General features: G+C 44.0%; 1 protein-coding gene across 1 annotated transcript in view; it reads left to right on the plus strand.

Moving 5' to 3' along the window:
- Nucleotides 1-2,917: 2,917 nt before the first annotated feature.
- LOC310955593 (voltage-dependent calcium channel gamma-7 subunit-like) overlaps nt 2,918-20,825 on the plus strand; it is a gene marked incomplete at its 3' end in the record, with an annotated part of 84,297 nt that continues 66,389 nt past the window's right edge. Inside the window, exon 1 of the mRNA XM_083925509.1 lies at nt 2,918-2,941. The remainder of the gene's footprint in view (nt 2,942-20,825) is intronic.

Consider the following 20,825-nt stretch of genomic DNA (forward strand, 5'->3'; position numbering starts at 1 on the left):
ACCTGAACTGTCTTCACACAGTTGACTTGTTGGACCAGGTGTGTTCTTGCTTGGTTGGGCTGAAAACCTGCAGCCACAGCGACCCTTTACTGGATCACTTTGACACCCCTAATATGCATGTGACACAGCGGCTCTGCCATGAATTCAATTTCAATTTGACACGGTCAAAGGGTGATCATTCTGCGTTGTTTATTATGGAGGTTGGATTGGGCGTTGGGGTTGTTACGGAGTGTGTTTTGTTGAAAAGTACTTTTCAAGCAGCGTCCCGTAGTTAATTATTTGGTTTTCTGGGCCGCACCTTTTCTTTAGTGGTTCACTCTCACCACTCTTATCCGTGTCGCATAAGCAGCTTCTGTTTTTTGTGTGTCTCAAGTTCTAAAAACTCACTTTTCACACTTCCCTCACTCGTTCTGATAAATGCCTCATGTTTCACAAAGCAGAACTCTGATTTAATGAAATTGCATGGATGTGCTGACTGGCTGTGTCAGGAAATCGAACAGTAACGTTCCGCACCTTAACTTCATCCAAGTTAAAGTTAAATGAAAAATCGTTCTTTGAGCATCATACAAACTCCTTAATATTCAGGAGTATCATCCGTGTAACAGGAGGAACCCACAGGTTGTGGACAAGAGAGCAAAACAGTGATTCTCCTAAACACATCTTATGTTTGCCTATTTGTGTTTTAGATTCCTGGATGACACTAAGGCTTCGTTCACACTGCGGTTACAGTGACCTGAATCAGATTTTTGTGGCTCATATGTGACCAGAGATGGCAAAAGTACCCAAATTCTTTACTTGAGTAGAAGTTAAACTACCTGTGTAAAAGACAGCTTAAGTAAAAGTGAAAGTACTGATCCAAATATTCATTCAAGTAAAAGTAAAAAGTACGGGCTCTGAAATTTACTCAAAAGTAAAAAGGTAAAAGTATTTCTATTGCACGATTTATTTCAAAGCTAATAACCCCACGATAATTTATATGGAATCCATTTAATGAATGTCATTGCTTGAACAAACACAAGATGTGTCCTAATGTACTTTACCATAATTAACTGTAGGCATTTGTATTGTACACGTCAGGTTCACACATCACACTCATGAACATGACATTTTGGACCAGGGTTGGCTTCTAAACTGTGGTGTTACAAATTATACTGGTAGGTCCAACTGTTAATCAACCTTTTGAACTGCATGTCAGGCAACAACACTACTACTATAACACATGCTAAACCCCCATCTTCATCTCTTCACATCACCCCGTCCCTCTATGCCCAGTCTTTTATAGGAAGAGACAGGACGCGCTAAGCCTCGGTTGGGTGACGTCTTTAGACCAAACACAACATGCCTTAGACATTCTGAACCTCTCTCATCACAAGGTCTCTAACACAGGGTCCACATGCACAAATACGCCATTATACCATCATGCTACGTGGTCTCATGGGAGGGCGTATAAATAGCACGCCACTTTTCATGACTTTCATGACTTTTCGCGTGCACTTCTACGCATATTAAGTTTTTCGCGTGTCATTTAACGCCCATCATTTTAGCCATCCTTCACATGAAATATTGATTTTAAAAAAACCCACGTGAAAGAAAGCTCCACCACCTTGCGGAGAAATACGAAGTGGTGGAGCTTTCTTTCACGTGGGTTTTCCCTCAACGCCATCTCTGCACAATACAGGTCAGTTGAGACTAAATGGCGTGACTGGACAAAACTATGATTATGAATTACAAATATCCAAAACACAACAATAGATTTTCATGAATAATATGGAACATAGCCTAAACTAGCAGCAAGCATTCACCAAAGACACACAATAACACAAACAAAGTAACTGAGTGAGGTAATGTTAGACCAGCAACTCCCGCGTTCTGTGAGGTAAAAGTACAGTTTCTGTCTTTGGTGTCTGGTGGCTTTGAAGAGAGCTTCTGCTCCCCTTACACAAGCTGAGACAGGACTGTCAGGAGATGGGCACTGCTCAATAGACTTTTTTTCTCAGACGTGGAGTGAAGCTGATCTATGCGGAGGAATCAGACGTAGCTGTGGTATGTGATTATCCTCCAAATCAGCGACTCGTGTTATAGTTAGTTTAGAAAGTGAGCTCCAACTGTGCTGTTTGCTTTTCACCCTCTGACACATCCTGACATCTGAAGGTACGTCGTCTATGATGTGTTCATCGCACATGCTCACACTCATGATGCTGCTCTTTGCTTTCAACTTCACACACACACACACACACACACACACACACACACACACACACACACACACACACACACACACACACACACACACACACACAGAAATACGTGTGTGCTACTGTGTACACTCATGATTTCAACCACAAACCCAGCACTTCACACACTAGTGCACATTAAGTTTTCATGTTCTTGACTTTTTAAAATGTCTCGGCTTCTACTGACCAAGAGCAAACACTCTCTCTCTCTCACACACACACACACACACACACACACACACACACACACACACACACACACACACACACACACACACACACACACACACACACACACACACACACACACACACACACACACACACACACACACACACACACACACACACACACACACACACACACACACACACACACGATGTAGTCAACTTCAATTGTGGGGAAGGGGAATCTTCTGATCTGATATAAAAACCTGATACTCTTGGCTGTGCGTGCGAGTGTGTGTGTGTGTGTGTGTGTGCGTGTGCGTGTGTTTGCGTCTGTCTGTGTGTGTGTGTGTGCGTGTGTGTGTGTGTGTGTGTGTGTGTTTACATTCATGTCCCCTTTCTGTATGTCAGTATTTGACTGTCAGTTTGTGACTCTCCTCTTGAACACTCTCACTCTCCCGGCTGCGTGCCTGGAATAACAGGCAGGGCGTGATGGGAGGAGAGGAAACGAGATCTCCACCGTATCCAGGGGCAACGCAGGTAACAGGAGGAATAGGCGGCGGCGACGAGTCTCTCAGCCTCAGGACACGCTGGAAGACTTCCACAGCCCTGGCAGCTTTTTGACACATTGCATCAGGCACAGAATGAAGAGGTTTGTTTGTCTGTCGGATTTACATAAAATCACAGGGAGAAGCAGCCACCACCGTGTCTGCACTCAGTTTCATTTCATCAACCCTACACACACACACACACACACACCAGCAGATGATTCCACTGATTAGTTGTTGCCGATGCCTTAATCAGTGAAATCTCCTAGTGTCCTGATTGGTTGAGTTGGTTTTGCACTTCATGAAACGCGATTGCTAAATGATACACACTCTCGTAATGATACGGTTTCATAAAAGTATAGTGATTCTCACCCACTCTGAGTTGGGTTGATTAAAAGACACCCAGTTACTTTTATTTGATGATTTGAAGGTTAGAAATAATCTAAATATGGAATTTAAACTGGGCAAGTAAAAGTAAAAGGCATATAAACACGGCACTGATTCATACATTTAATCATTATAGAGAAAAAGGCCCAAAAATAAACCAGAAAACCCTCCAGAGGTGCAAAAAATGAACAGTGGTGCTCTAAGGTGGTGAGAGCCAGACACGTACGTGCGTGTGAAGCTGGGGGGGATTAGATTAACCTAAATATCTCATAGACATCATAATGCCGCCCTGTGATAGACTGGCGTCCTGTCCAGGGTGGACCCCGCCTCACGCCCAATGTCAGCTGGGATCGGCTCCAGCACCCCCGCGACCCCGACCCCGGGATAAGCGGCTGAAGATGAGATGAGATGATGAGATCATAATGCCATGTGTGTGTGTGTGTGTGTGTGTTGCTGCGGACCCCGGTGATGTGCGTTGTGTCTATCCAGTGCGACTCGGCCAGCTGGTGGCACTATAACAACAAACTTTAAGTTTTGGCCTCAGAAGCAAATCTTTTTTCCAGGTGAATCTTTTTTTATAAGCCACAAAGTTGTGTCTAGATTGCTTTCACACCATTTTGAATTGTATCCAAATTGTTTTTTGTCACTACTCCTCCTACAAATGTTGGAAAAATCATCGCCAAATTTGGTGCCGAACATCTCTTTTTAGATTTGAGACCTTTTGTTGTGGGCAGGGTTTCTTCCAAAACACGCTGTACCCCCTGAATGCTTTGTGCTATTGCAAACACCTTTAGTGGATATGAGTAGCCCTGATTTGTTGGCATTTGGCCAATAGGTGGCGCTGTAGCAGCATCATCTAACTATAGAAGAAGAAATCTCACTCTGTGTATGGCAGGGCTGCCCCACCCTGGTCCTGTAGAGCCACTGTCCTGCATGTTTCAGGTTTCTCTCTGCTCCAACACCTGAATCTAATGATGTGCTCGTTATCAAGCAGCTGAAGCTCGTCACAGGTTTGAAAATCATTAGACTCAAGTGTGTTAGAGCAGGAGAAACCTAAAACCTGCAGGACAGTGGCCCTCCAGGAGCAGGATTGGGCAGCCCTGGTGTATGGTATGTACGTATTACTGTTCTTCAGGTATCTCAAGAACCATTTATCCCATCTGCTTCACATGTGGCCGGTGTATCGCTGAGAACCCACGGGAGTACGGTGTCGAGTGTGAAGTTGATTGTATGAGCGATTCTTTCATGGGCCAAGAAATCGGCCTGAACGTGCACTGCAGTAGTACTTCCAAAAATGGGGCGTTGTGTTTGATTTGCCTATGGTTTTGTCTGTTATTTTCTGGATTTTGAATCCTGTATTGCCTCCATAGCAGCTTGGTTTTACCTTTCCAATCAATCAGTCTTTAAACGACCACACTACCGGAGAACCTCCGCATTAACACACCAGTCAGGTTCCCCTTTAAGTGTCAGAACTGGAAAAGCATCATCCACATATTCACGTGTCCGCGGACTGATGACCAGAAATAGTCTTTCCCCTTTCCCTCCCTTTCATTTCTTCTCTTTGATGCAAGACAGTCGGCGCTGTTTTGATGAAAAATGCATTTGCGTTCTTCTTCCTCTGTCTTTCATCCTCATCTCTGAAATTCACCTTCTTGCGGAAGCTCGTTAGTTCAATTTTTAAGGGGAAATAAAAAGTGAATATTGACCCTCGGTGAACCTGATCAGACCTTTTTCAAGAGCGTACTGTCAGAACATCACTGGATCACATTACGGTTTAATTTAAGCTCCTTGACACCAACTGCTCATTAACTAAAGGCCCCAATTACTGTCTCATATCTGGATTGTGGCTAAACCCAACCATATTTTAATAACCGATTCTCAGTCCGTACTAACATATCGATCCAATAATCTGCAGATTCAGCAAGTTTTGACAGACTTCTGTAAAGTTTTTTTGTGATATCAGATGATTTATTGCAGCATTCTTTGTTTTCTCCAATGTTTCCCCGGCGCCTTCATCCAAAACGTCGCCAAGGATGCATCACTGGTGTTTGTTTTGTTGTTGTCTTCCATGACAGCAAACTGGTCTCTCAAGATATTAAATCCCATTTATAAATCAAGAGATGACTGACATTTTCAACAACTGGTAAGAAAGTTGTTTTTAAGTAGAAAAAAGTTTTTAGAATGGATATTTGTGTCCATGTTATCTTTGCTAGAGGGCGATAGTGTTTCCACCATGCTGTAAGGCTGGGGTCTGCAACCAAAAGACGGACAGATGGACAGAGAGAGACAAAGACAGAGACAGACACACTTCCAGTAACTATAATGATATCTATAGTAATGTGAATATGACTTATATGTTATGGCGGTTAATACAGCAGAATAGTGGAAACAAGTTAGATTATAACAGCAGCAGGAAGCGTCATGTAGGACCACGGCAGCAGGCACCACCACCATCAGCAGAGACCTGCACACAGGACCACGGCAGCAGGCACCACCACCATCAGCAGAGACCTGCACACAGGACCACGGCAGCAGGCACCACCACCATCAGCAGAGACCTGCACACAGGACCACGGCAGCAGGCACCACCACCATCAGCAGAGACCTGCACACAGGACCACGGCAGCAGGCACCACCACCATCAGCAGAGACCTGCACACAGGACCACGGCAGCAGGCACCACCACCATCAGCAGAGACCTGCACACAGGACCACGGCAGCAGGCACCACCACCATCAGCAGAGACCTACACACAGGACCACGGCAGCAGGCACCACCACCATCAGCAGAGACCTGCGAGACGACAAAGCACAAACAACTCCTGGGAAGAAGTGAATTAGTAACATGCATTGATGAGACATGAATGATACAAACGGAGAGGAGAGAAGCTCAGAGGATCAGGAGCAGGATGATCCCCCGTCAGACTCGGACTATAGCAGCAGAATTAAGCAGAACAAAATCAGCTTAACAATAACAACATTGCTCATAAGGGCTCATAAGCCATAGCTGTAAGCTTTATCATAGAATAGGGGACTACAGTAAGCTCAACATTATGCAATCACCAAAGAAATAAATTGCACGTGTACACCAGGAGATCCACAGAAGATACACAAAACAGGGAAAAGCATGCATTAAATCGTAGAACCAAATCGATTGGGGCTTAAATTGCAGGTTTCCATAATTCCATTATCACTCAATAGTCAGGAGATGTGTCTACATATAATTGGGTGTGATCAATCTAATCAATCTAATATTCCTGACTAAATAATGACTTTGAATACACCTTATTTTTTATTTTACTTTAATTTATTTAATAAATAGCTTTCCAGCCAATACTTTTACTACAGTGCTTTTAAAAAGTACCATAAATGTGCTTTAAAAAGTCCTTTCCAATGTCAAGGTTAGTCACTTTGAATCGTTGGGAAAGCTGTGGCTCATTTTGGAACTCAACTCCCAAACCTCTCACTGTCACGGGGTTGACAAATGGAGACTGCGGAGGTACTATGACCACATGTTATTCTCCGAGGATACGAGAGGGATCAACTTGAAAAACGAGACCCGTTGGGTGTGACTGAAATCCCTTCTCTGTCCCTCCACTGTGTCCTACTTCTTGGGAAATGTATGTCAGTGCCTACGATGTTTGTGTGTTTGGAGGATTTGACCTTGCTGTTATCATTCACGTGAGTTAATAACAACAAAACTTAAATTTATATATTTAAATGTATTATTCTCAGACCGTTCTCGCCCCATTGACTGCACAGGGAGGCGGTTTGGGTGGGGGACTCTTACCCCTTTCGTAAAACCCAAAGTCAACAGTGACTTTACGGACATGAAGTCTGTGACAAAGTAACATCCCTAACTCATTTAAAGCAAATCTGTCGACTGTTCCTAACCAGGAAATTTGGTTGCCTAAAAATAACGTATACGTATTTTTGTTGCTTAAACTCAAGTAGTTCCATTTAACAAGCTTATCTCTGCGACCGCTGCCCCGTGTTAAGTCCTGTGTTTAAAATGGCCGCCATATGTCATTTTGGGAGTCCTATTCTGTCATTTAGGTATGAGGACCAAGCCCAAAACACAGTGACTTCCTGGTTTGGGGCTTGGTCCTCATACCTATAAGAAAATGCCAAAACATGCAGTTCTCAAAGTGTTTCATAACAGAGCAGTTTCTCATTGACCCCCATGTTAAACAGGCCGTTTACACAGCATCATTAAACCTGTTAAAGGACAAAAGAACATTCTAGTCTGTGTGTTTAGGTCATATCTCCATGACAACACTGAGGGGGAGGGGCTAGTTTTTATTTTATTGGAGGTTAAAGTTTATGAATAATTAGGGGCGTGGCCTCTTGAGTGACAGCTAGCCTCTGGCCCTCACTTCTCCTCGGAGGTAAACGTCAGCCAGATGGACGTATCGCCCTCCCCTCAACGTCACATACATGCCCTTTTTTGGTTAGAGGAAAGGAGGCGGAGTCAAATTTGACAAGATGGAGACTCCCATAGTGGGGGCCGGTTGGATCAAGTTGAGGGAACGGACCCTGACGGAGATGCTACGTTACTTTTCTATGATGAGGGCGTATTGGATATTCCACCATGTTCTTGTTGAACCAGTCATTTCCAACAGTGTGGAATAAGAGCAATTCTGCTTTCGTCATAATACTTTTTTAAAAAACTGAACAGTGCAGCCTGAGTTCAGGGTTTCAGGTGCACACAGGAGCCAAAAGTAACTCTGGACACACGGTTTGAAGTCAGACTTTCAGCAGTGGATAAAAAAAGTTTTTGGAGGTCTGATTCATTGAAAGCCAAGACGACTATAAAAACTCTGAATCTCATAAATATAGTGAAGATATTCCCTGCACCACAGCAGCAGTTCATAATGAAAAAAGATCAGTTACCTCCCTTTTCCTTTAACTTTGGCTTAATTCTCCCTTTGGTTTTTGAATGGTTTTGAATCCGTCCAAGAGTGATATTAAGGGATCATTTAAACTACAGAAGCCATTTTTGGATGATGGGTCTTTACAGTTTCATTAAAAACCATTACACAAGTAACTCTGCTGCAGCTGCATTAGCAGATCATCTACAGTTCCACAGGTGCTCATAGACCTGAATGTTAAATCATGAGGTGCAAATATTAAATACTTAAGTTATACTTCATAATATTAATTAGCATCTTGAAGTCCATCCTTACTGGTACTGTAAAAGTCATCTGCAGCAGCTTCTTATTTCAATTACTGATAAGAAGCTACTGCTTTAACTATGTGTGTGTGTGTATATATATATACATATACACACTTGTACTGTAGGAGCTGTGTATGTTCCCTTTCACAGTTAACAGCCCTTATTGACCTGATTTTTCCTTAGTTTCATTCCCTTTTAAACATGGAAAAGAGGCAATTCTGTCCTCAGTTTTTCATCTGTTGCCTAGCGAAGCCACTGCAATCATAGCGTACCCAGCGCTCAGTGTGTTGCCTCCGTTTCTATTGAGCTATCAAATCTGTGCTCATTTCTACCTGCTGAGACTAAAATACGAGTATGTTTAATATGTCGTCATGTGTGGTTTCAAGTTATTGGCACATCCCGGAGTTATGTTTCAGGCTGAAAGTTCTCCGTCAGACTTCAGCATTCAGCTCAAACATAACTTGTCAACGTGCGGATAAGTTGTATCTAAGTGTGCGGACCTTTCTTTATGTTTTCATGGGTGTCCTCTATTGGTTCCAGCAACTTCCTTCCAAAGTATTAGGGTGTGTGTGTGACTACTGCAATGAATTGCATTTTTAGGGCGCACTCACACTGTCCATCTGTACCGTGCCCAAACAGGTTTCACGGTTAGCTAGTTCGTTTGACCAGTGTGAGTGCAACCGCACCGCGCCTAGCTACGGCACGCTTGCCGTCCATGCCCATTTTGAGAGAGGTGGGCTTTAGTAAAGCACGTTTGCACATGAACGAGCAGGATCGTGCGCACGTGTACGAGCACGAGGCCTACGGCGGCTCTGACGTCATTTTATGTGCGCCTGTTGGGACATAGAAAAAAGGAGGGACCATGCGCGGACATTTAAATCAATGGCGGTGAAAGGTTCACGTTGGTGTGATGTGGAGGTGGAGTGTTTACTGCAGATTTGGTCGATGAAAAGATTCAAAAACAGTCGACAAGACGCACAAAAACTCAGAGGTCTACGGAAAGATCTGATGTCATCAATGCGTGTGATGTGTTACGGCGTGATGACGTATAGGCAGCAAGAAGCAGGTAGTGTGAGTACAAACGGGCCTGGAGGGGGGGACAAGTACCCTAAAGCACGGGGCACGGTACAGACAGTGTGAGTGCGCCCATAGTCTCACTCTGCCACACGGCTACCCCACAAATCCATCCTAGGATGGGGGTTGGTGCTTTATTGAGGTTTTTTTTTGGTGATCACGAACGCCAGCTTTCTTTGTTCCCTTGTGATCCAAAAATAAATGTAATTATGAATGAATGTTTGAGTGTTTTGAACAGCTGAGAAGGCGTTTTAATGATATCGTAAAGGAACTCGCTCCTGCATCACAAAAAACAAATATTCATCCGTGCATCTTCTACCATCTTCTTTGCATAACTCAACTTCAAGCTGCTCACTGTGTCTGACAAATGTTCCTCAGTACTGTAGGAGAGATGCTATATTTGTCTGAATAAATCCTTGTCAAACATGATTGTCAGTTTTGTCACATACTCAGAGAAAAGACAGACCCCTGCCACTGTGTCTCGACCTGCCAATGAAGATATGTGCAACTAAAATCAGATGACAGGTACTGTGTGCTGCACCTTCTTCCCTGAGTATGAATGCATCTTTGAGATTGTGTTCCTGGATATATTTATGTATTCTTTGGATACGGTGTGGCGCCATTGTGAGGAATCAAACAAAGGAAACATGCTGTTCTTTGTTTCTGTCGCTGTAGACAAAGTGGAGTGGAAATCAGGCCACGGCAGAGGCAGAGACTCGGTGAGATGGATCGACAGTGAGCGACAGAGGGAAAGGGAATAACAGAATTAAAGGCACCGAGGCAGACCCGGAGAGTTCGAGGGAAGCGAAGAGATACGTTTGATTGCGAGAAATGGCTGATAGACAGACGGCTGAGGCAAAGTGAGAGAGACAACAGATGGAAAGAAGAAAGGAGGACGGAGGAAAAGGCTGATGGATTATGACGTCCATCAGCCTCTTTGGATGTCAATCACCTTTTTATTGTGATTACTTGTCCTTATCTTTGACCTTATCCTCTCCGTATTCCCTTTATTCTCCATGACTTTTTCTTATTTTATTGCTTTTTACTTCACCGTTCATGAGATGTCAAGTTTGACTTTGCAAGTTTGAGTCCTCTTTTAATGACGGAAGAGCAAGAAACTTCAAAACACGTTTTCACTTCTTACATTTTTACATTTCCTTCCCATCGGTTTTGATTTCGTTTTACTCACCAAGTTGATTGCTATCATCCGTCCACCCATTCCTCCATAGTTTCCGTATATCAGGCGTAATAATAACTCACCTTTCAGGGAAATCTGCCTGTTGTCACCAGTTCTAAACTTTTGTTTATAACCTTTCACGTTACAGGGTGCAACCTCCACAACTCGCACATCTCCATCCACTTCAATTAAACACAAAGTCCCTTTCTTCGTTTACGTTCATTGATTTTACTTTACACAAAGCATAATGCATGGGAAGAGGGGCGACACGGTGGTGTGGTGGTTAGTACTGTCACCTCACAGTGAGAGGGTTCCTGATTCGAATCCCGGCTGGGGCCCTTCTGTGTGGAGTTTGCATGTTGTCCCCGTGTCTGCGTGGGTTTTCTCCGGGTTCTCCGGTTTCCTCCCACAGTCCAAAGACGTGCAGGTGTTCGGTTCATTGATGACTCTAAATCACCCGTAGGTGTGAATAGTTGTCTGTCTCTGTTCGTTTCTATGTGTCCTGTGATAGACTGGCGTCCTGTCCACGTTGGACCCCGCCTCACGGCTGATGTCAGCTGGGATCGTCTCCAGCGACCCCGAGAGGGACAAGCGGTTGAAGATGAATGAATGAATAATGCACGGGAAGGTGGGGTGAGGACAGTGCCGATCGCCGTTGTTCCACATCCTAATACTGGCTCAGTTCCTCTTTATTCCCTTTAGACCCATATTCATTTGGTCACAACACTTCTTCAAACCCATATTCATCTTGACAGCTGGCTTGCTTTTTTCATCCCGCGTCAGATCGAGCTATTAAAGTCGTGCTGTTGCGCATTTCATTAGAGACATTTCTTATATAGCATCATGTGACCAAATACAGATAGTTACTCTATTACACATTCATGTTGATTCTTCTCTTAAAATGCAAACATGATGCAGCGGCAGCTACAGTAGATTGGAAAGTCTGTTATAATCATCCATTGCTTAGAAAGAAATGTCTGTTGATGCAGATGTTGCCATGATGCACATGCATTCATGTCCTTGCACGCATGGAGCCATTCATCCATCACACAGCAACACAGTGGAGGAGTTTCAGGTTGTAAAGTGGTACTCACAACAATTTATAGTAAAAGAGGCAAGACCTGATCAATGCACTGAACTCTTTAGGTTTAGACGAGAAGATGAGTCGAGCAAAAGGACCTGGATGAGATGAAAGAGAGGGAAAGAGATGGGTTAGATGGTCTCTTGCAGCCACGCTAGAGTTTCCCTTTCTTTCCCCTATTAGTCGCTATGGTAACTCTTTCCACCTGAACCTGAGCTGAACATTAAACAGCAGCAACGCAGGTATTTCTTAAAACACGTCAAATAGCTGTTTCTGAATCTTTAAAATATATTAAAATGTTTAATCATCTTTCAGTTTAGTGTGATCACACCAGTCGTGACACACACACACACACACACACACACACGCACGCACGCACGCACGCACGCACACAGACAGACACACAGACACACAGACACACACACACAGAGAGGTTGGTAAAAATAGAAGATAAATAAAGGGGAATGAAATAACTGAGTTTTTCCTCCATTCTTTGATTCTTGAATGGTACAAGCAGCACTTGTTTATTCATTCATTTCAAAGATAATGATACGTATTCAGCAACGTCTTCAAATTCTTCGCTACAATTCATCTTTTAATTTGCTGGTTACTTTCAGTATTTCTTCCATAACCAATAAAAAGGGTTGTGAAAGCATTGTGGTTAAAAACAAACCACCAAAGAAAGAAAACAGCTTGTTCTGACTCACAATATTTGATGTCTGACCGCTGCAGGGCTCCTCTGTGGAAACAGCAATCAGAGAAAGGTTTCACTTCAGGTGCCAGTGACAGTGAAGCAGAGACATATCCGTTATACGGCGTCACAACATGACAAGTTTCCTCTAGGAGCATAAACGTGTGTTAAAGTTTCCTCTAGGAGCATAAACATGTGTTTAAGTGTCCTCCAGGAGCCTAAACGTGTGCTAAAGTGTCCTCTAGGAGCCTAAACGTGTGCTAAAGTGTCCTCTAGGAGTATAAACGTGTGCTAAAGTGTTCTCTAGGAGCCTAAACGTGTGTTAAAGTGTCCTCCAGGAGCCTAAACGTGTGCTAAAGTGTCCTCTAGGAGCCTAAACGTGTGCTAAAGTGTCCTCTAGGAGTATAAACGTGTGCTAAAGTGTCCTCTAGGAGCCTAAACGTGTGTTAAAGTGTCCTCTAGGAGCATAAACGTGTGCTAAAGTGTCCTCTAGGAGCATAAACGTGTGCGAAAGTGTCCTCTAGGAGCATAAATGTGTGTAAAAGTGTCCTCTAGGAGCCTAAATGTGTGCTAAAGTGTCCTCTAGGAGCATCAACGTGTGTTAAAGTGTCCTCTAGGAGCATAAACGTGTGCTAAAGTGTCCTTTAGGAGCATAAACGTGTGTTAAAGTGTCCTCTAGGAGACTAAGCGTGTGCTAAAGTGTCCTCTAGGAGCCTAAACGTGTGCTAAAGTGCCCTCTAGGAGCATAAACGTGTGTAAAAGTGTGCTCTAGGAGCATAAATGTGTGCTAAAGTGTCCTCTAGGAGCCTAAACGTGTGTTAAAGTGTCCTCTAGGAGCATAGACGTGTGCTAAAGTGTCCTCTAGGAGACTAAATGTGTGTAAAAGTGTCCTCTAGGAGCATAGACGTGTGCTAAAGTGTCCTCTAGGAGCCTAAACGTGTGCTAAAGTGCCCTCTAGGAGCATAAATGTGTGTGGAAGTGTCCTCTAGGAGCATAAACGTGTGTTAAAGTGTCCTCTAGGAGCCTAAACGTGTGTTAGTGTCCTCTAGGAGACTAAACGTGTGCTAGAGTGTCCTCTAGGAGCATATACGTGTGCTAGAGTGTCCTCTAGGAGCATAAACGTGTGTTAAAGTGTCCTCTAGGAGCCTAAACGTGTGCTAAAGTGTCCTCTAGGAGCCTAAACGTGTGTTAAAGTGTCCTCTAGGAGACTAAACGTGTGTTAAAGTGTCCTCTAGGAGCCTAAATGTGTGCTAAATTGTCCTCTAGGAGACTAAACGTGTGTTAAAGTGTCCTCTAGGAGCATAAACGTGTGCTAAAGTGTCCTCTAGGAGCATAAACGTGTGTTGAAGTGTCCTCTAGGAGCCTAAATGTGTGTTAAAGTGTCCTCTAGGAGCATAAACGTGTGTTAAAGTGTCCTATAGGAGCATAAACGTGTGCTAAAGTGTCCTCTAGGAGACTAAACGTGTGCTAAAGTGTCCTCTAGGAGCCTAAACGTGTGTGAAAGTCTCCTCTAGGAGCATAAATGTGTGATACACAGTGACGCATGGTGAGGACGTGACTGGACCTCACGTTGCGGCAGCTGGCTGATGATAAGCAGAGGAGATCATAAATCAAATGCTGAACAGGAGAGGTGCATGCTGGTCAACTAAAGGTGTTGTCATTCTGCAAACAGCGAGTTTTCTTATGGCGCCTGGAGGGGCACAGATGTCAATTTCCATTTCATCTTCTCTCGGCTCAGGACATGTCGAACAAGCTGTTGAATCCGGGTAAAATGATTGTGTGTTGGTGGAGAAAACAATCTCCGGTGATGGATTTCTTAGAGATGTTGAATGTACTGAGAATAGAAAGTAACCTTAATATCCATGTGGGGTCTGACTCCAAAGATAGATATAGCTGATATACTTCCAGGCTTATGTTTCTGCCCTTTGGAAGATTTGCAGCATTTGCAAGAAGAAATACAAGCGAGAGAAGAGCTTCTTACTGAGTTTAATATATCCATGTGGAAACGGATGTGTAAGAAAACATCAAGAGAACTAAAAAAAATAACATTAAAGTGCTCTAAGATGTTTCCAAAGGCAGGGTCGTTTTCTCCAGATCGAGCTTAAGTCCGTTAGCTGAACTCCAATGATCTTGGAACAGACTTTGACAGTTCTTGACAGTGTATTTTTCAAAACACATGAGGTGTTAAAATGATAGATGATGTCTGATCGTCCTTTATATTGCGTATAAATTACATATGCCTGTTATGGACGTGGGCAATAAAGCACCACAAGGCAGTTTTAAAGAACCCGCTGAACTGTTTGTATTGATCAATAAACATTTCAACCTGCAGCAGATTTAATAGTACGGCCATTGTGATCTACTGTAAAGTGCAATAAAGACCTTTCTTACTGACCTTAACTGGGCAGTCCAGATAATAATCCCCCCACTGACCAGAGGAGGGCAGTCTGCTTTGAGTTCACGCTCCCCATCAGCTCCTCGCTGGCCTCTGGTGACAGCACGCAGCTGCAGGCAGAGGCACCAAATGAAAAAGAGCTTCTAGTGACAAAGTCATCACACACACACACCAGCACACACACACACACCAGCACATGTACTATATGATCGAAAAACTCATATGTGACATCAACCCACGAACGCTGACATACCTATAATTGAAATCCTCTCATGATACACTTCTACCTGCACACTCGCACGAGCCATAGCCTGCCACGCACACACACACACGCACACACACACACACACACCTATCCCACAGGTGGGATTGAAACCCTTGGAGTATATTGAGCTCAGTTTGACCCCCGACCCCCTCCCGTTCCTGTGAAAGCTATGAGCTGATTTAACATTGATTGAAGTGTCGTGCAGCTGATGGGGAGCAGTGGCCTGAGATGAACTGCAAATGAACCATGAATGATCCGTCTCTAATTACAGTGAGGTGAAAGTAAAAGGAGCGTGTGATGATGGAGAGGCAGGAGCCATCACAGGAGAAACACCCAAATAAGAAGATACACATACGGTTAGAACCACTTGTTTGAGTCAAATGACCCTCTGTGGTAGTGCAGCTGTTTGTTTTAGCAGTCTGTTAAAACAGCTCTGGTTGTGATTTTGCAGTAAATTTCAGGGCTCCATGTTTATTCTCACCACAGCTGATTCTCAAGATTGCCAGCCTTGAGCAGAACAATCTTGTTTTGAGCAAAAAAGGCAGCCTGGTATCACCAAAAGGCGTGTGAATGACACGCTATTTCTCTCAAGCCATCTCGCGTATAATTACAACGCATGTCTTGATTTTTGCGTGTCATTTCACGCCACGTAGTCTTAATTGACTTGTATAGTGCAGAGATGGCGTTGTCATTTGACGCACAAATGTCGTATTTCTCCGCCACCTTGCGGAGAAATACGAAGTGGTGGAGCTTTCTGTCAGAGGGTTGTTTTTAAATCAATATTTCATGTGAAGGATGGCTGAAAAACGAGCGTGAAATACCCTAACCCTAACCCTAACCCTGGGGAACTACGGGCGTTAAATGACACACGAAAAGCTTAATATGCGTAGACATGCACGTGAAAAGTCATGAAAGTCATGAAAAGTGGCGTGCTATTTATACGCCCTCCCATGAGACCACATAGAAAAAGGAAACCCCGAGCAATGCTCTCGTGTATAAAATGTCATGGTTTCACTTTGCTTTCATTAGTAAAGTCAACGCGTCCTGTTCCCTAAAGCATCAAACCTTCCCGAGTGAAGAACTCTGATATATAACAGCAGCTGCAGGTATTTTTTATTTTCAAAGGAGCTGATCATGAAATAAAAAAAACATACCTGGTATCAAAACCAAAACATGAACTAGATCACTTTGGGGAAGACGAGTTGTGAAACCAATGCATGCGCTTGGCCGTCAGGCTGGTGGACAGCTCCCTCATCAAGACCCCCCCCCCCCTCACATCCCTGAACTGATTTACACACACACACACACACACACACACACACAAAGAACTGATTAACATGCAAACATTGCTGCTGCTCTGTACTCTTGGATCTGTTCTAATCTTTATCATCTTTTCATTTTCATTTTGTTTTATTTTTAGTCGGTACAAGAGAAGACCCAGGACCAGGTGGAGAGATTAGATCTCCACACTGGCCTGGGAACGCCTCAGGATCCCCCAGTTAGAGCTGGTTAATGTGGCCCGGGAAAGGGAAGTTTGGGGTCCCCTGCTAAAGCTGCTGCCCCCGCGACCCGACCCCGGATAAGAGGCTGAAGATGAGATGTTAAGAGTCGTTCACAGAGAAAAGCATGGGCAGACAGGTTTAATATATAAATCAAGAAACGTACAAAAGTGTTCAGTTAACACCAGACACAACCTAATACAGTACAAGTATGTAAATTTTATTGTAGCCTTTTTAAAATTATATTTCTGACACTGTTAAGTTAAAACTAATTCTCATTTCATCTTTACTTTCTTTGTGACCATGTGCAAAGTAAGACTTTCATTGTGCAGTGTGACGTCTGTCTTAACTGAACATATGACAATAAACATCTTGAATCTTGAATCTATGTGGCATATAGTCTTTTCCTATAGTTTTAATATATTATATTGGACTCCTGCACACATATAAACCTTCTCCCTTGTCGAGTCCTACGCCGTTTACAGCTGACAGCTTCCTCACTCAGATCAGTAATCCAGAAGTCTTATCTCTGAGAGCAGGAGATGAAGTGTAGTGTTCCAGGTCCAGAGTGTACTTCAGCGTTCCCTCCACATGAGGGCGCCACATGCAGGGATTTGCCCACTCAGAGAGGGAGGAAGGGGGAATCCTCTCTAACTCGACCTGCCTGAGTGACTTTCTCGCTGCTCCATCCTGACCTAATAAATCACATTACCGGGGCCAGCAGTGTAATTGCTGGCCAGCTGTCGTGCCTCTACTTTAACTCTGGGCTGTGCCGTGTGTGCTGGACTGCAGGAGAGCGAGCACTGTGAGTGGACTGGACAGAAATCCAATGGAGCGGACTGAACTGGACGCAGGTGAGTTACAATGGAAACAGACTGAGATGAAGTGCCACGATTCAGATCAGCGCTGCTGCAGCCAAGCAACCGAGATGACGACTGTAAGAGACTGTTTGGACTCATTTTTGTGTGTGTGTGTGCTTGTGTGTGTGTGTGTGTGTGTGTACATGCGTGTGCGTGCAGGGGCGGAATGGGATCCACCAGGAAAATTTTGACTGCACCGGCCCACAACAGGCCAAACCCATCCCCTCCACCAGGACAGGGTGTGTGTGTGTGTGTGTGTGTGTGTGTGTGTGTGTGTGTGTGTGTGTGTGTGTGTGTGTGTGTGTGTGTGTGTGTGTGTGTGTGTGTGTGTGTGTGTGTGTGTGTGTGTGTGTGTGTGTGTGTGTGTGTGTGTGTGTGTGCGTGTGCAGGGGCGGAGTGGGAACTCCACCGGGACAATTCTGACTGCATCCACCCACAACAGGCCCAACCCATCCCCTCCACCAGGACAGGGGGGTGTCTCTGTATGTGTGTGTGTGTGTGTGAGACTGTGTTATGACGACACCGCCCCACTGAGGAGGAACTATGAAGAACTCAGCTCAAATTTTTAGCTTATTCGCAACAATGTCAAAGCTCGAGCTAACCGCTTTCCTGTTCACTCACCTGCAGCACTCGTTGACGCCTGGTTGTTTCGGAATAAATCTGTGATTTTTGACCATTTTGATGAACTCTCCTCCAGCATCTGCTTCTTCTTCATCTTGGCCTTTTCAGCCCCTCCTCTCTCCTTTCTCTTCTTGCCCTCCATCAGGTGAAACTGAGCAAATCCGATTCCTTTTTCCACTGTAAGAAAATCTTCTACTCCAACCTTCCCCGCTCTCTCTCCATCTGACAGCCGCTCATTCATCCCCATTTGTTAATTGGATAAACGCGGAGCGGTCATTGGAGCGATACCCAGTTCCCATTTCCCATGAGGCTTTGCTCCGACCATTCTACATTAATTTATGAACCAAAAAACAAATTCAATCGTTGGCCATTTTATATTTGTGGTCATGAAAGTTCTGAAACGTCTGAATAAAAATAACTAGACAAAAATCAGTAGGCTGGTTTAATGAGAGTGAGTGTGACACTGTAGCAACCATGAGTGAGATGTAGAGACACAACAAGTGTTATATACAATGGTTGGATTCTCTGTGTCTACAGTTTATAGAGATTGCTGAGATTTTCACAGGAACGTGCTTGATTCTGAAGAGTTTTAACTCAATGGGCCGGTCAACACACGGGTGTTGGCCACTCCGCCCCTGTGTGTGTGTGTTTGCGCGCACGTGTGTGTGAGAGAAAAGAACGCAGACTAATCTTCATTTATAAAGTTCTCTGTTAGAGATGCTTCTGATCCTAATTTCCACTACACAATAAAGTGTAGATGGAACAGTAGGAGCAGCACCAAGACCTTGTGCAGTTCAAACAACAAGAGACCGTCATTTACTTTTTTCAAGAACAACTAGACTACTTCTTAAAGTTTAAAGGTTTATTTATATTTAAAAACAGCAAAGAATTGTATTGCTTGGCCAAGGGGTCTCTCTGGGGTCAGAAATCGCTGTCACCCTGGCTTTCTGCCAAGCTGATGCTGCAACCAAAGAGTCAGAAGGAGCGCCGATCCCCCCTTCACATTAATTTATACAGCAATAAAGTTCATTGGTTGTTGTGATTGGTTCAGAATGTTGCTGAGGCGGTCGCTGGTTCAAGCTTTAGAAAGTCCATCATTCCCAGACAGGCTCACATTGATTCACGAGTGAAATCCTCCCCCCCCCTAGTCACACGGTTCCTCCAATGAACCACCAGCTCCTGTAGAAAGAGCACTCCCTACTCCGTAGCTTCCCCTTCCTAGGGCTGTACACGGTTTAACCTGAAGCTTATCTGCAACATCGTTCATGCCATCTGTTTTAAATTGATAATAATGTGAAAGCATGATCAATCATTTGTATTTAGCTTCTATATATACACACACAAGTCCACACTGATTTACCTTGTAGAACATGTGAGGCAATGTTAAGATGATAACGCAACCTTCTGAGCTTCATGCTTCTGATTCACAATGGAAAAGTCTTCTAGAAACAGGAAAGAGCAACAACTATAGGAATATATATGCAAAAGTATTGTTGAAAAGGGAAAGATCCATAGATGCTTTCATGTAACCGGTGCAGACAAACATGAATGATGAATTTGTTTGATTTATAGTTTGAAAATCTGAAGGAGAGACTAAAGATGGTCCAGTGAGGCGCTGAAGCCTCAATACAAATGTTGGGACTTCACCGCATTTGCAGACTCGTGGACTTGGCGAGCGCGTCCCCGATAGGTCTCAGGGTTTTGAGACCCGTCAAAATCCACAATTCTCAGACCTCAAGCACTCGTTCTGCAGACTTCCAGAGTCCGCGTGGGGTGCAGACTCGACCGTACATTTGTCATTTTCCAACTTTAGACTAAAAAACAAACAAACAAACTTGTCATTAATGTGCAAAACGATTATTGTACTACAACATTTCATGAGTCATGTAGGGCAGAAGTAATATTCAACCACATCGTGCAAACACACAGAATTATGTAGAAGCATTAGACGACAGAGTTAATCTAAATGTCTGTTGTTACTGCATCAACCTGTGCAGTGAAATGACAAATATATAAGATAAGAAAAATCCGCAGTATCAATCATCATGTTCATGATTGTTGTTTCCACGGCAACGAGTGAAACGAGGGGCCCTGTCTATCAGATGCTTTGCAGTCTCCTGCCCTTCAGTCTTGACGTGATGACAGTGAGCACTTCACAGTACTTACGACTGAACGGCTCAGCCGAGGGTGGACGTTTGGATTCAGCCAATTTAAGGAGAGAGAACGCCCGATCATGTGTCAGACAGATTCCCACTGAGCCTTTCCAGACCCACATAAGTGAAGTGTGTCTGCTGTTGCACTGCCTTTATTATGAGAATCTGCTGTCGCTTTTATCCATAACGGATGTTTAAAATACGCAGGCAGCAAAGTCGAACCACGGTCGGGACTTTAAGGACCTTGAAGAAGGACAATGAACCTTTAATTTGATCTCATGGTGCGGTAATAAAGTCTGTGCTGCCTGCCTAATATCGGCAACTGCAGGAGGGCAAGAGAGAAAGACTGTTTGTGTGTGTCTGTGTGTTTGTGAGTGCATGTGTGTGTGTGTGTGTAGGTGAAAATTTCGCTGATGACAGTCAGCAGGAGATGCAGCACCCCCCCAAAGCAAGACTATATCAGAGAGAGAAGAGGAGACGAGCTGCAATGAGTACGAT

The sequence above is a fragment of the Echiichthys vipera genome (assembly GCF_963691815.1).
Source record: "Echiichthys vipera genome assembly, chromosome: 13".
Taxonomy (NCBI): Eukaryota; Metazoa; Chordata; class Actinopteri; order Perciformes; family Trachinidae; genus Echiichthys; species Echiichthys vipera.